The sequence below is a fragment of the Symphalangus syndactylus genome, chromosome 8, assembly GCF_028878055.3.
Source record: "Symphalangus syndactylus isolate Jambi chromosome 8, NHGRI_mSymSyn1-v2.1_pri, whole genome shotgun sequence".
NCBI lineage: Eukaryota > Metazoa > Chordata > Mammalia > Primates > Hylobatidae > Symphalangus > Symphalangus syndactylus.
This window is the reverse complement of record NC_072430.2, coordinates 20060932-20073551: the sequence shown is the minus strand read 5'-3', so window position 1 is coordinate 20073551 and position 12620 is coordinate 20060932. Positions and strand designations below refer to the sequence as shown.

Genomic DNA, 12620 nt, shown 5'->3' with positions numbered 1-12620 from the left:
AGAAGCAGAGTGCATATTTATGAATAATGATACCTTGCATGAATGGCAAGATGCTTAAGGTGATTACTGTAATTCTAAAATTATTGAAGGACAGGACAGAGCTAGGTAATGACCAAAAAAGAAAAAAAAATCATAGAATGGGGGAAAATAAATTTTAATGGCTAACCAATGTTAATAAGTCAAAACAAATTAATCCTTCGCTTTAATTTGGTAATTTTTAAACTCTATCAGATGTGAAAAGCCACAGATGTTGAGTTTCATTAATATGGGATTAGTCATGCAATTGCATATTTTTTAAAATAGTTATTTTGTGTGCACTAAATTAAAAATTTTAAAGAAATTAGTTTTGAGGCACAAAGCAAATTACGTGCAGTTTTCTTGATCTGATTATAAATAGCCTTTTTTTCCTATTAAGAAATTTCTGTGTTCTTCTTTTGTTTGAAGAAGATTAACCAAATTGATTTTTTATTTTGTTATTGACTAATGTTAGAAATACAGTGTGATGTGACAGTTGGTGGATGTGATTATCACTCATATTTCAGGAAAATCCTGCCAAAGATGAGATTCCATGGTCTGGGACACTTGTGTCTTACTGTGGGAATGTTCTCTGCCTCAAACCATAAAATAAAGGCAGAAAAGGGGTAAGAAGGAAACAGAGTAAGTCACTTTGTCCTGTATTTTTATTTTACAAAGAAGGAAAGAAGCTTGGAGAAATCTCATGACCTGCCTAAGCCACCCAACTGTTAGTAGAAAAGCCCAGTGGTAAACTCTTCTCTGTCTCTCCATTGCTTTAAAAAACAAGATCCAAATCCTTTAGATGACCTACAAGGCTTTGCAGTTCTGGCCCCTAGCCAAATCTCCAGCCCTCACTTATACTGTGCTTTCCTTCTTTGCATTCCAGCCATTGGCCTTGCTTAAAATCTTTGACTGCACGATGCTCCCTTCCACCACAGGGACTTTGCACAAGTGGTGGCATGTTTCTTTTCTTTCACTTAGTTAGATCTGAGGCCATCAGATCTTGTCCTCATTGGTACCTATCCTGACCCCTGAATTTTTCTATTTTACCACGTTGTGGTATTGTGTATCTTTCTGCCCATAGTATGACTAATGCAAGTCATATGACCAAGCCTGATGCCAGTGGGGCAAGGAAGTCTCATGGCCATAAGTGGCTGTACCTCATCCTCTTACAGGCAAAAGGAGACAAGTAATAACTTACCATAAGAGCCCAGAAAGGGCCTGGCTCAGGGTGCACTCAACTGATGCTTCTGTTCAATAGGGATTTTGCTTTCTGTTGAGGCCATCTGTGGTAAATGGGATGGCAAACACAGCCACAACTACAGAGTGTGACTTAAGTAGGAGCTCAGCAAATGATCATTACTATCACAATGGCACCGGGGGAGCGGGTCTGTATGGGTACTGTTGGTGCCCCATGCAGATGCCCTTTATGCAGCCACTGCAGAGCGCCAGCTGCTGAGAGTGCTGGCTGTGAACACTCCAGCTGTCCCCTTTCTCTGGAGAACTGCCCTTGGCAGATGAATGTCCACTTGGCTTGGGGGGGGCAGCAGATTGCTGATAAATGACTAGTTCAGGAGGAACGAAGTCTTCAAGGAGCAACTCTGTGGATGCGTTTATGCTCCAGAGGCCCTACCCTACCCTTGGAGCAGATCATGGCCTAGCTTGACCTGAGACAGCCTCTTTGTTAACTCCTCTCCTGTCCTGCAGCCCTCTCTCCTTTATCGACCTATCCTGAAGAACTTTCTGTCACAGTGAGTCACGTGGCCTGGGTGAAGATCCATGTCTAGCCTCTGCTTTGCAGGAAACCTGACCTCAGATAGAATCACTGCAAGAAAGGTTGCCATAAGCTGTGTGAACAAGGCCTGCAAATCTTTATGGAGAAGTCAGTGGTTCACCCAAGACTGTCATGATGAGTAGGAGTTTGGTGGAGGGTCCAGGCAAGGAAAAAGCATTCTAAGAAGAGGGAACAGCATATACAAAGATACTTACCACACCTCCTTCACTGTGAAATGCCATGTCCTCCTCTCTCTGGCTTCTGGGGTTGGGATGTGTCTTACAATGGAAAAGCTGTTCCTGAGGATGATAGCTTACCTTCAATGGCAATTACAATCAAGGAACTGCGTTAGGAATGGCATGGACACAAGGAAGGTTTTAGTGCACTGAAGAGTTGAGTGGTATACCAGATTTATTTCTACATGATTCTCTGACATTCTTGAAGAGCTAAGCCAACAACCCCAAACTCCTAAGGCTGTGTAGATACAGCTCTGAACTGAGATGGTTCTAGATCTTAGCTGTATCTCTCTCTGGCTCTTAAATAGAAATGGCAGGGCCAGCATTTGATTGTGACTTCCTTAAGGACCCAAGGCCTCAGTCAATGCGAGGGGTACGGGGTGGGAGGGCAGAAGCAAACCTGTGACCTCAAGGCAATTGGCGTGAGGAAGTCAAGCTGTCACCTTCACTTTTGGCCTGAGAAGATGCAGGTTTCAGTGACACTGGAGGAGTGACTTGCTCATCTTTCCCTCTGGCTCCCATTCTTTCCCATGCACTGTAGTTCAGGGTGAGACCAGCACAATACATGGCTCTGTGGGTCCCATGGCTCCAGACCCTGAAAGTCCCTTCATGCCAGCACATGGAGCCTTAGCATTGTCTTTGGCACATCTTGGTTTGATATCTGCATGTTTCCTTCTTTGGCTAAATATATTGCTCCTCATCCCCCAATACTACCACTCAAAGGCATGAAGATGCAACAGATCCCACACTTTAAATATTTGTAGCTGTCAAAGTGGCCCTTTTCAGATGATTTCCTGAGAATATCTATCTTTTGTGGTGATGGGAAACACTGAGCTGGTTTTATACAAGATAAAAACCCACAACTTGGAACTTGGTTGCTTCCTGGCCTCCCACTGGGGATGACCCATTGCCTCGAAGTGGAGGTCTTTAGCCCAGGGGATGAATCCATGAAGTTAGGCCCCGTTGCCCCAAGCCCTGATGACTCACAGCGTCATTATACCATCTCCCTCTTGCACACTATGTGGACACATTTGGGGAGTTTCTTGTCTCCTAGGGACTTATTTCCACCAATAATATGTTTCCAGGGACTCTGGAATCCAGAACTGCTCTCTTTATCTTCCCACCGTGGCTTGGTTCACCCTAAAGAAGCAAACCAGTTCTACACATCTGTCAGCTAAAATTCACAGAGCTATTTGGAAGCAAAACCAAGAAAAACAAAACTGATTAGGGAAAGATCTGCTTTCAGAAAACCTATTTCTGTCACAGGGGGATGGATAAATAAAATAATGTTTCAATAATTTATGCAGCCTGCACGCGAAAAAACATTGGAAATGTGAAATGAGGACGACACATAAAGAACAACCGAAGTTGATAGCTGCTTTAATCAGTTCGGTTGATAATTCTAAAATAAATTGGAAAAATCAGTCTTGCTCTCAGCTTTTGAATGATGATGGGATGGTAGGGGGAATGTGTGTTCTTTTGTCCTGCAAAATGCTTGTTCTCGTTGGGTCTTGCCAAGGACACAATCCTCAGTCCCCAGTGGATCCCATCCCGGGTCAGCTTTTCTCCTGTCTTCACCATTCCATGCATGGTGTGCATGTTTAGCCCCCAGACCTGCCTCACTGAGCGTGCTTTTCATAGAACAACTCAGGACCTCCTCATGGATGAGGCTGGTGCGCCATTGGAAGAGCGGGTTTGGAAGTCTCTTATTTTTCAGAGCCTTCCATCTCCCAAGTCAGCACTGTGAGCTGGTCCTGAAGCACCTGTGGGAAAGACAGAGAATCCCTTCTCACTGTTCTGTTCTGTTCTGTTCTGTTCTGTTCTGTTCTGTTCTGTTCTGTTCTGTTCTGTTCTGTTCTGTTCTGTCCTGTCCTGTCCTGTCCTGTCCTGTCCTGTCCTGTCCTATTCTATTCTGTTCTTACCTGGCAAGTCAACTATCCAGGTATAATAGGAGACTCTAGGAAAACAGAAAAATAATACCTGGGTCTCACCCTTAAGGATGGTGGTGGATATAATTTGAGGTTCGTTTAGTAAGATGAGACCTCAAAAGTGGCTGTGTTCAACACACCTCATTCTCTAAACCAGATACTGGTGGTCCTCTGTTGTCTTAACCTGCGGAACTCCTTTGCTGGCCTCCTGTTCATCTCCAGCTCTTCCTGGGTAGGGATACTGGCTGAGCAAACATCCTTCCAGCCACATTACAGTCCATGGCAAGGCAGGAGCACAAGGACAATTCTTCTGAATCTACTGCTGGTGGGGAGGTGGCCTTGGTGTCGACACATGTAATCACAAGGTAATTCAATTTCACTTGATGATCCATCCTCACAGGCAACTGGGAAGCAACCTGTTGGGTATCCTCTCCATTTCTGGAATTAAAGGAGAGCCAGTTGACTCCCTTGTGAGGATGCCAGGGCAGGGAAGAGGGAAATCCAAGACACAGCCAGAGTCATAGAATCCCAGAATGGGAACCCACCCTTGATTCCCTGAACTCTCATGGTAATGGAGAGAAGACGGAAAACAGTATGGTGCCCAGAAGCTCAGAGCCCTGTTTTGACAGTCTAGCATCACAGGAGTGGCAATATGACTTCCCAAGCTTGGCTTAAAGGAACGCATGTGGACAATGCCTTTCATAAGGTGAAGACTCATTGGCCTGCTGCTGTATTTCAGTTTGTGGCTACTTCATTCTGCCACCCTCCATCACCACAACAACCAGCATCCCATGACCAGAGAAGTGAGGGAAGGCCTGAAGGTACAACCCTTGCCTTCAGTTGAGTGAAGCTTATCTTTGGCTGTGCTCCAGAGACTGCATGCTATATAATATCCCCAAAAGTACTGATGAGTTTCTAGGTGGTTGGAAGGGCTCCTGCCAGCTTGACTTCATGACTAACACTTGAGACCATGCCTGACTACCTTCATGTCCAGCACTAACAGATCAGGTACATACCAGAGGTCTTGAGTGTCTTGCATACCTTTGTAGCATCAGACCTAGAAGAGTGCCCAAGATTGTTGAGTCGGAGAATGAATGCACATTCCAACCAGGGAAAACAGATGTGGAAACCATCTAGGACAAGAGTCTTTGCAGGTTTCCCTGTGTGGCCCTGTTTGCTAGATACAAAATGGCCCAGGATGTGAGAAGCCAGGACCTGGGGAACTCATGTAAGAGATATAGAGGGCAGGTTATGAATTCAGACTCTCCTCCCTCTGCTTCTTCTCCAAGGTTGGTTCTTACTCAAATTCTAATTTATGATCTCCCCTTTTAAGCATCTTTAATTATCATCCAGTCAATACCTCTCTCCTTCCAATGCAGAAATGCCTCCTACAATAGTCCACACAAGTGATCAACCAGCCTTCTGTCATATCTGCAGTGACAGAGAGCTCCTTACCTTCCAAAGCAGCTCAGTCTGTTTTTGTGCATGCCTCTATTACAATGCACAGAAATCTGCTCTGGCCATTTCTACCTTCTGGTTCTGAGTCTGACCTCCAAAAGTCTCTAGGAGCCTGATTTACCCTGTCCCAACTCTCAACATTCCTTTAAGTGTTTGATGACAGACATCATGCCCCTGAATCTTTGCTTCTCAAGAGAAACAGTCCCAGTTCTTACAACAGTTTTTTGCATGTATGATCCTTGAGACCCTTCATCTTCTAGCTATGTCTTGAAGCATAATGTCCTACTAGGGGCAACCTTGAAGTAAAATGGGGCTATCTTGTGTTACCCCTTGACCCAGATGATGGTGAGAGGAGTTGGCTGAGCCAGTTCACTTTTCTCTCTCAGAAGGGATCTTTGTACATGTGTCCACCCGCACGAAAACCTTGGGTACCAGTGTAGTTTCTCTACTTGGACATCTGCTATTCTTATTCCTCTGGGAAATACCACAGGATTGACCTGAGCCTTTTGTAGTCGACCTATTTTATTCCCCTTGTCTGGCATTGACTGGCCTAAGTGGGTGCCTAGTAAATGTTAGGGGAATGAATAAATGCATTTAGGTGCAAAACCTTGGCACACTCAAGACCGGTCTGAGAGCAAGTGCTTAAAAAAATTCCTGGGCTCCAAGAGCTCCATGTTTCAGTCACATGATGGTCTGACAGGGATGCTGGAGTCTTATGTCTCATCCTTTCTGTCTGTCTGTCTCTTTCTGTTTTTTGGAGTTCAGCTCTCTTTTCCTCTCCAAGCCCTCCCTCCCTCCCTGGCCCCTTTGTCGACACTTGATCATTTACATCAAGTTGACATTCGCAGAGTTTACTCAGGGGTCTGTAATTGTATTCTTTCCCTGGTTCTGCATTACCAACCATGAAAATGGAATCTTATCATCCCTGACCAATTTTTAATGTACAAAATGATTTGGCTGAGGTTCAAAGGGAAGCACAATTGAAATCAGGTGAATGATACATGTAGTTTTTTTCATTTCCTCCGTGCTTAGATTTGATTTTTTTTTCTGGTATAGCATAGAAGAAGTAGATTATTTTTGCAAGTTATATAAGTGCATTTCTGTGCTGTGTAGGTATGAATCTATATACATCTGAAAGCACGAATATGTATATGCATGCATGTTTGCTTGTATTACCATACTCACATTTCACATGTGTGCACCTATTTAGACATAAGCAAACAAATATGATTATATTGTTTGCAATTTTATTGATGGCAATCAAATTTGCAATGATCCTTAAAATGTATTCTAGCACCCAAGGAGCTAGTGCCCAGGATTAATGGCTGGAATATTCAAATGAAGCTCTGACACTCCTTTGTTAATTCAGAAAGGAGCCCCCAGGGAGAAAGTGGGACTCTCTGATTCTGGCCAGAATCATCCCAGTCTCAGATATACTAATGTGTCTACCATGATGTGCTTTTGCAAATGTTGTTCTTGGAGTAGGCAAGAAATTGGAATGTTCTGTCAAAAAGTATAGAGATTTGGTAAGTGATTTGTTGGAGAGTCTCCAAGACTAGTGCCCCTTTTCTCATCTTCTGAGATGAGCTCAAGCAAGCAAACCTATGCACCTGGCTTAGAAGGGCAAAAGGCATTGTTTTCCCTCCAAGTTTCTAGCTAGAAACCCTTTGCATAGAGCAAAGGGGCCACTGTTTAACAAGGGTCAGGCCTGGGGCTAGATGGGAATCAGGCTGTATCACAGTGAACTTCCTCTGCAAGCCCACGAATCTGGCTTGTGGTTTTAATGTCTCTAAAGAGGAAACTGGGGACTCAGAAAGCTTCGTGGTAATGGTAGAGTCCAGATTTAAATCTCTATCAAGAGGGTTTCGAGTGTGGCCTGTAATTATCACTCTTTATGAGCCCCTGTTGAGATAGAGCACGGATGCCTTTTAGGAGCCTGCCGGCACCCCCCAAGCATGCAAATACAGGAAAAATCTTGAGTTCCTTCAAGGAAAATTACAGGCACCTTGTTAGTCTTGAGAAGTAAATGAGCAACCTGATAAACAAGAAGATAGTAGTAACTTAAGCAATCATATTCCAAGCGAGGAAGGCTCACAAGGTGTTTTTGTTCCCTGTAGAAACAAAAAGATAACATCTTAACCCACGTTCTTGAGTTGTTTTCAGAAACCCACATCCCCACTGGATGGAAAATGCTCACTGCTGTCATGTAGACCTCAGTAAGGGGGAACTGAGGACTGAACTCTTTGTTCTAAATTTTTTCCTGTGGGGCCTGGAGAGAGTGACGTCCACAGGCCAGACCTTAACATTCCTTTCTGCTGACCCCAAGCTTTTAGACAAAGCTTTGCTTCCTTAACCAGTTGCAAATGAAAGAATCTCTGAATCCATATACGACCTCTAAGCCCCACTTCAAGATGTCCTACCATTTCGGGCTGAAGCAACACATAACCTCCATGTATTGATTTACATTTTTGCTGGTAACTTCTGCTTTCCTGAAATGTACCCTGCCTTAAAAACACCCATGCTTGTAAGCCATTGGGGAGGTTGGGTTTTAAGTGTTAGCTGCCCATCCCTCTTTGCTTGGAGGGACCCTTGGAGACCCTGCAATAAATGTCTCACTTTCTCTCACTACAAATCCTGGTGTCAGTGTTTGGCTTTTTCTGTGCAGTGAGCAAGCAGACCCAAATTTTGTTCTGTAACATTGTTGAGCAAACACCCATCTTCATCTCAGAGAACATCATAGTTGTGTCTAATGTTGGAGTCCCTGAGGAACTTGATCAAATCTCTCAGTATATCTTGGCAGAAAGGGTGAGTATATGGGGGTAAAATACCAGGAGGTGTTAGGGAGTTATTGTTAACAATTATACCCGGAGGAAATCAATCACTGGGCCAATGCCATTGCTCAGGAAGGAATTCTGGTTGTGCCCAGGCCTCTGCCTCAGGCTGAGTCCAGTTGATCATTTCTCACAATCCAGATGATGAAAGAGAAAGTTTCTTATCAGATTTACAGCGGTCCAAAGTGAGGATGTATTGGTTGATGATTCTAGACTTGAAATGACCTTGATGCTTGGCATTTTGGGGTCTAAGTGATCAAGACAGATCACGTACTGCCCAGAAGTTCCTAACTTGCTGAGACATCTGCCCCAAATTCCAAATATCTCTGCAATACCATTTACGCACACATTATTCACTAAGGGAAGGAACTATGGGTAATAATAGCAGTTATTTACTGAGTGCCTTTTTTGTGCCAGGCACCTAATCAATTATCAGTCTCTTTTTTAATTCCCCCAATATTCTCTAGTATTTAAAGAAGGTAAGTCACTTACTCAAAGTCTAGGGATCTTTGGAACAGTCAAACCAGGATTTGAACCCAGATATTGGGGCCCAAAGTTTGCATTCCATTTGCTGTGCTGGGCAGCCTTCATGAGCTCAGCTCAAATGCCTTCTTTCTGCTCAGGGGCTGAGCTCGAGTAGAGGAGCTGGGAAGGAGGAGCACCTCAAGACTGGGTCGTAGGAATTTGCAGTGGCCTTGAAAATGTCCATCCAAATGTTGGGCCAATCAATTTCCAATATATCTCTGTAGCATCCCACAGTAGGGACCACCACAGTCACAACTACCCCCTACTAACCATCTGCAGGTATGTCTAGTTCATCCTCCTGACTAGAAGCTCCCTTAGGTGGGAGATGGTTCAGGAGTCATTTCTTTATGCCCAAAGAGCCTGCCCATGGCCCTCATGTATCTGTGGAACTGAGTGGAAGTCAGCAAGCAGCAGCCCTTCAGATGCTCCTTCTCAGGCCCTGAAATTATGGGATGCTGTTTGTGGTCATGGTTGGGATAACAGCTCTTTTGTTTATGAAAAGGAAACCTGTCACGTGTCTGAAGACATGACAGGGACTTGAATTGCAAAGGAGATGAGTGCCCCTCGTGTAAAATGTGAAAGAGACACACAGCATTTCAGGAGGCATTGGCATCACTGTCTGTCCTGTGTGTGTGCCACTGGCAGTGTTGTCCTGGACAAAGCATCCCTTCTGCACAGGCTGTGTGCATATTTCTATCTGTGTTACACACATAGACGTGTGTACACACATATACACTTGTAGATATGGCGCTGCTGCCAACAAAACATGGCAAGTGTGACTGTCATCTAATGAAACTACTTCTGTGTGCTTAGGAAGAGGGTTTTATTAGTGCTTACTGAAATCACTTCTGGTAAATCTCTCTAACTGTGAGGAAGAAAACTATGTGTTATTTTCACCAATACAAGAATTAGAAGAGAGTATTTATGCTTACATAAGATTATGCTAAATTAGGCTTCTGATGTACAGCTATGATTATATAACTCTTCTATTCAAAAACCTTTAATATTGCAAGTACAAATGGCCTTTATTTATTTTTTATGGTTATTTTTGGCGATCCGAGGTCCTCCATAATTTAAACCCAAACTCCTTCTGTAGCCTTGCCACCCCCTTATCTCCTATTGCATCTGCACCCTGGTCACATGGCATCCCCCTCTCTTCCATCTGGGTCCTGCACTTTTCCAACTCTGTCCATGTGCCCAGGTTGTTTCCTGTGCTGGAGATGCATTGCTCACTTTGATTTGTTTCGGTACTGCCCATCCTCAAAGGCCATCTCACAGGCCTCCTCCTCCTGGAGCATGTGCCCATATTCTTGATCAGAGTGAATTGTTTTTACTTTCATGTCCCAAAGTACCTCGTTTCTGTCTTCTGCAGGTCATATCTCTTTTAGAGATTCCATTGACTTTGGAGTCAGAGAGTCTGTTTTTAACTTGGCCTCCATTACTTATTAGCCATGTGAGGGGTTGGTTATTTAACCTCCCAGAGCCTGAGTTTTCTAAACTGGAAGATGGAGGAACAAAACCTACATTACAGGCTTGACCAAATAGTTGCATAAGGTAACCTATGTAAAGTGTTTAGCCAAGTGCCCAGTACACAGTGAGGGCTCAAAACAGATTATTTACCTTCCTATTTATAATAGTTAGTAGCTGCAAATGATAACTTCAAAATCTTAGTGGCCTAACAAAATGAGTATTTATTTCCGACTTGGGTAAATTCCTAAAAAATGAGTGTTAGGCAGCCTCTCATGCATGGAGTCAGGAATCTGGCTTCCACTTCAGCTCTGCACCCTCGAGGTGCCAGGAGCTTCACCATTCAGCCAGAGGATGGGGAAAGAGCAAGTAGAGGGTTACTTGGTACTACAGGCCTTGGAGTGGCAGCTGTAGCTTTTTGCATACATTCCTTTGGCTTGATCTCAGGTACCAGGCCACATCTCTGGCAAGGAAGCTGAAGATTGTAGCTTAGTTATCTGCTGGGGAGAAAGAAAATGGAATTCGATAATTGCATAGCATGATCTTCAACATTTATTGCCCTTCCCTTCCCCACCCCAATAAGTTAGTGTTCATATTAATTTTCTGTTGCTATGTAGCAAGTTGTCACAAACTGAGCAACTTAAACCAACACACTTATTATTTCATAGTTTCTATGAGTCAGCAGTCCAGGAATGGCTCAACTGAGCTGAATCCTCTGCTCAGGTCTTACAAGGCTACAGTCAAGGCATTGACTTGACTGCATTCTCATATGAAGGCTCAACTGGGGAAGAACCGGCTTCTGAGCTCATTCACGTTCTCAGCAGAATTTATCTCCCTGCATCTGTAGGAGTCTTGGGGTAGTGGCTTTTTCTGGCTGACAGCTGGAGGTCTCCCTCAGCTCCAAGAGGCTGCCTACAACTGCCAAAAGCTTCCTACAGCCCCTTGTCATGCAAACTTCCTCAACATGGTTGCTCATTTCCTCAAGCCAGCAAAGGCCATCTGTAATATGAGTCTTAACTAGTTTAACATAATCATAGGAGTGACTTCCCATCACTTTTGCCATATTTTATTGGTTTGAAGAAAGTCACAGGTTCTATTCACACTCAACTGCCGGGATGACACAAGTGTGTTAAGACCAGAAGGTGGGGATCACTGGAGTCAGTTATAAATAGATCATGTAAGATTTCAACCTCAGAAAGTGTGCAGGACACAAAATATGTAGAATTCATTATTTCTACCATCTAATGAACCACTTAATGGCCACCTACTATGTGCCAGGTATGTTCCGATGCTGGAGATGAAAAAAATAACAACATTATGTGCCAGTTTGCTCTTGGATCCATTCCCTGCTATTCTCTGCCTTCTGCATTTCAGAAAATATTTTCTGAAATCTCTTTTTCTCTGGATTCCAGATAGATTTGGCCAATGGGAGGCAAGGATATAATATTGCTTCACAGCATTTATTACCTTCTAACAAAGTGTATAATTTAGAGACTTATCTTTATTGTTTACATCTGTCTCTCTCCCTAGAATGCAAACTCCATGAGGTAAGAGATTTGAAGGTATTTTTAAAAGGAATGGAGAACCAGAGTAATTTTACATTTTTCTATTTCTGGTGGCTTTTCTGTCAAGCACTCTGATGCCATGGGCTATGATTCCAAAGCACCTCCCAACAGGTGTGACTAAGTAAGGAATGGACAACCCAGGGTCTGTTCAGTAGCATATTCCTTGTGAAAAATGGGTAAAGGAGAGAGAACTTCAGAGGATAGATGCCCTAGGAGGACAACAGCAAGACTAATGAATGAGCATGATGACAATTAGCTGCCATCCTGTGATGGAGTAATTCATTGAATAATTCGCTCATTCATCAAGTGCTTGCTGCACGGTTCCTTTGTACCAGGCTCTGTTCTAGGATCTTGGGATATATATGATCACCAAACAAAATACCTTGAAATCTCTTATATTCTAGAGAGCGATACAGACATGAACAATAAAGATAAATTTGTAAATTATATACTTTGTTAGAAGGTAATAACTGCTATGAAGAAATATTAGAGCAGGGAAAGGGGGATCAGAAGGGCCCAGGGGGTGCAAGAGTGGGGCAAAATAAAAGCTTTTTGGGGTTAAGTCTCTCTCTCCACTACCTCTTTCCCTGGACTGGGGGTTCCATGTGCATAGAATTCTGCTAATGATCTATTAAAGTCAGTATTGCTATTTCCACTTTGTAGATTAGGAAACTAAGATTCAGACAGAGCCAGAGACTTATCCGACCTAGCTCAGCTGATAGGTTGTAGAGTCAAGATTCAAATCTAGGTTTGCCTGTCTGCAAAGGTTTAATTTTATCGTTGTTGTTTGTTTTGTTTCTTGTTTTACTATGTTGCCTCCT

General features: G+C 43.5%; 1 protein-coding gene across 4 annotated transcripts in view; it reads left to right on the top strand.

The window, feature by feature from the left end:
• The window catches only part of VRK1 (VRK serine/threonine kinase 1), a 368204-nt gene that overhangs the window by 186230 nt on the left and 169354 nt on the right, over nt 1–12620 (top strand). The gene's annotated exons all lie outside the window — the stretch shown is intronic.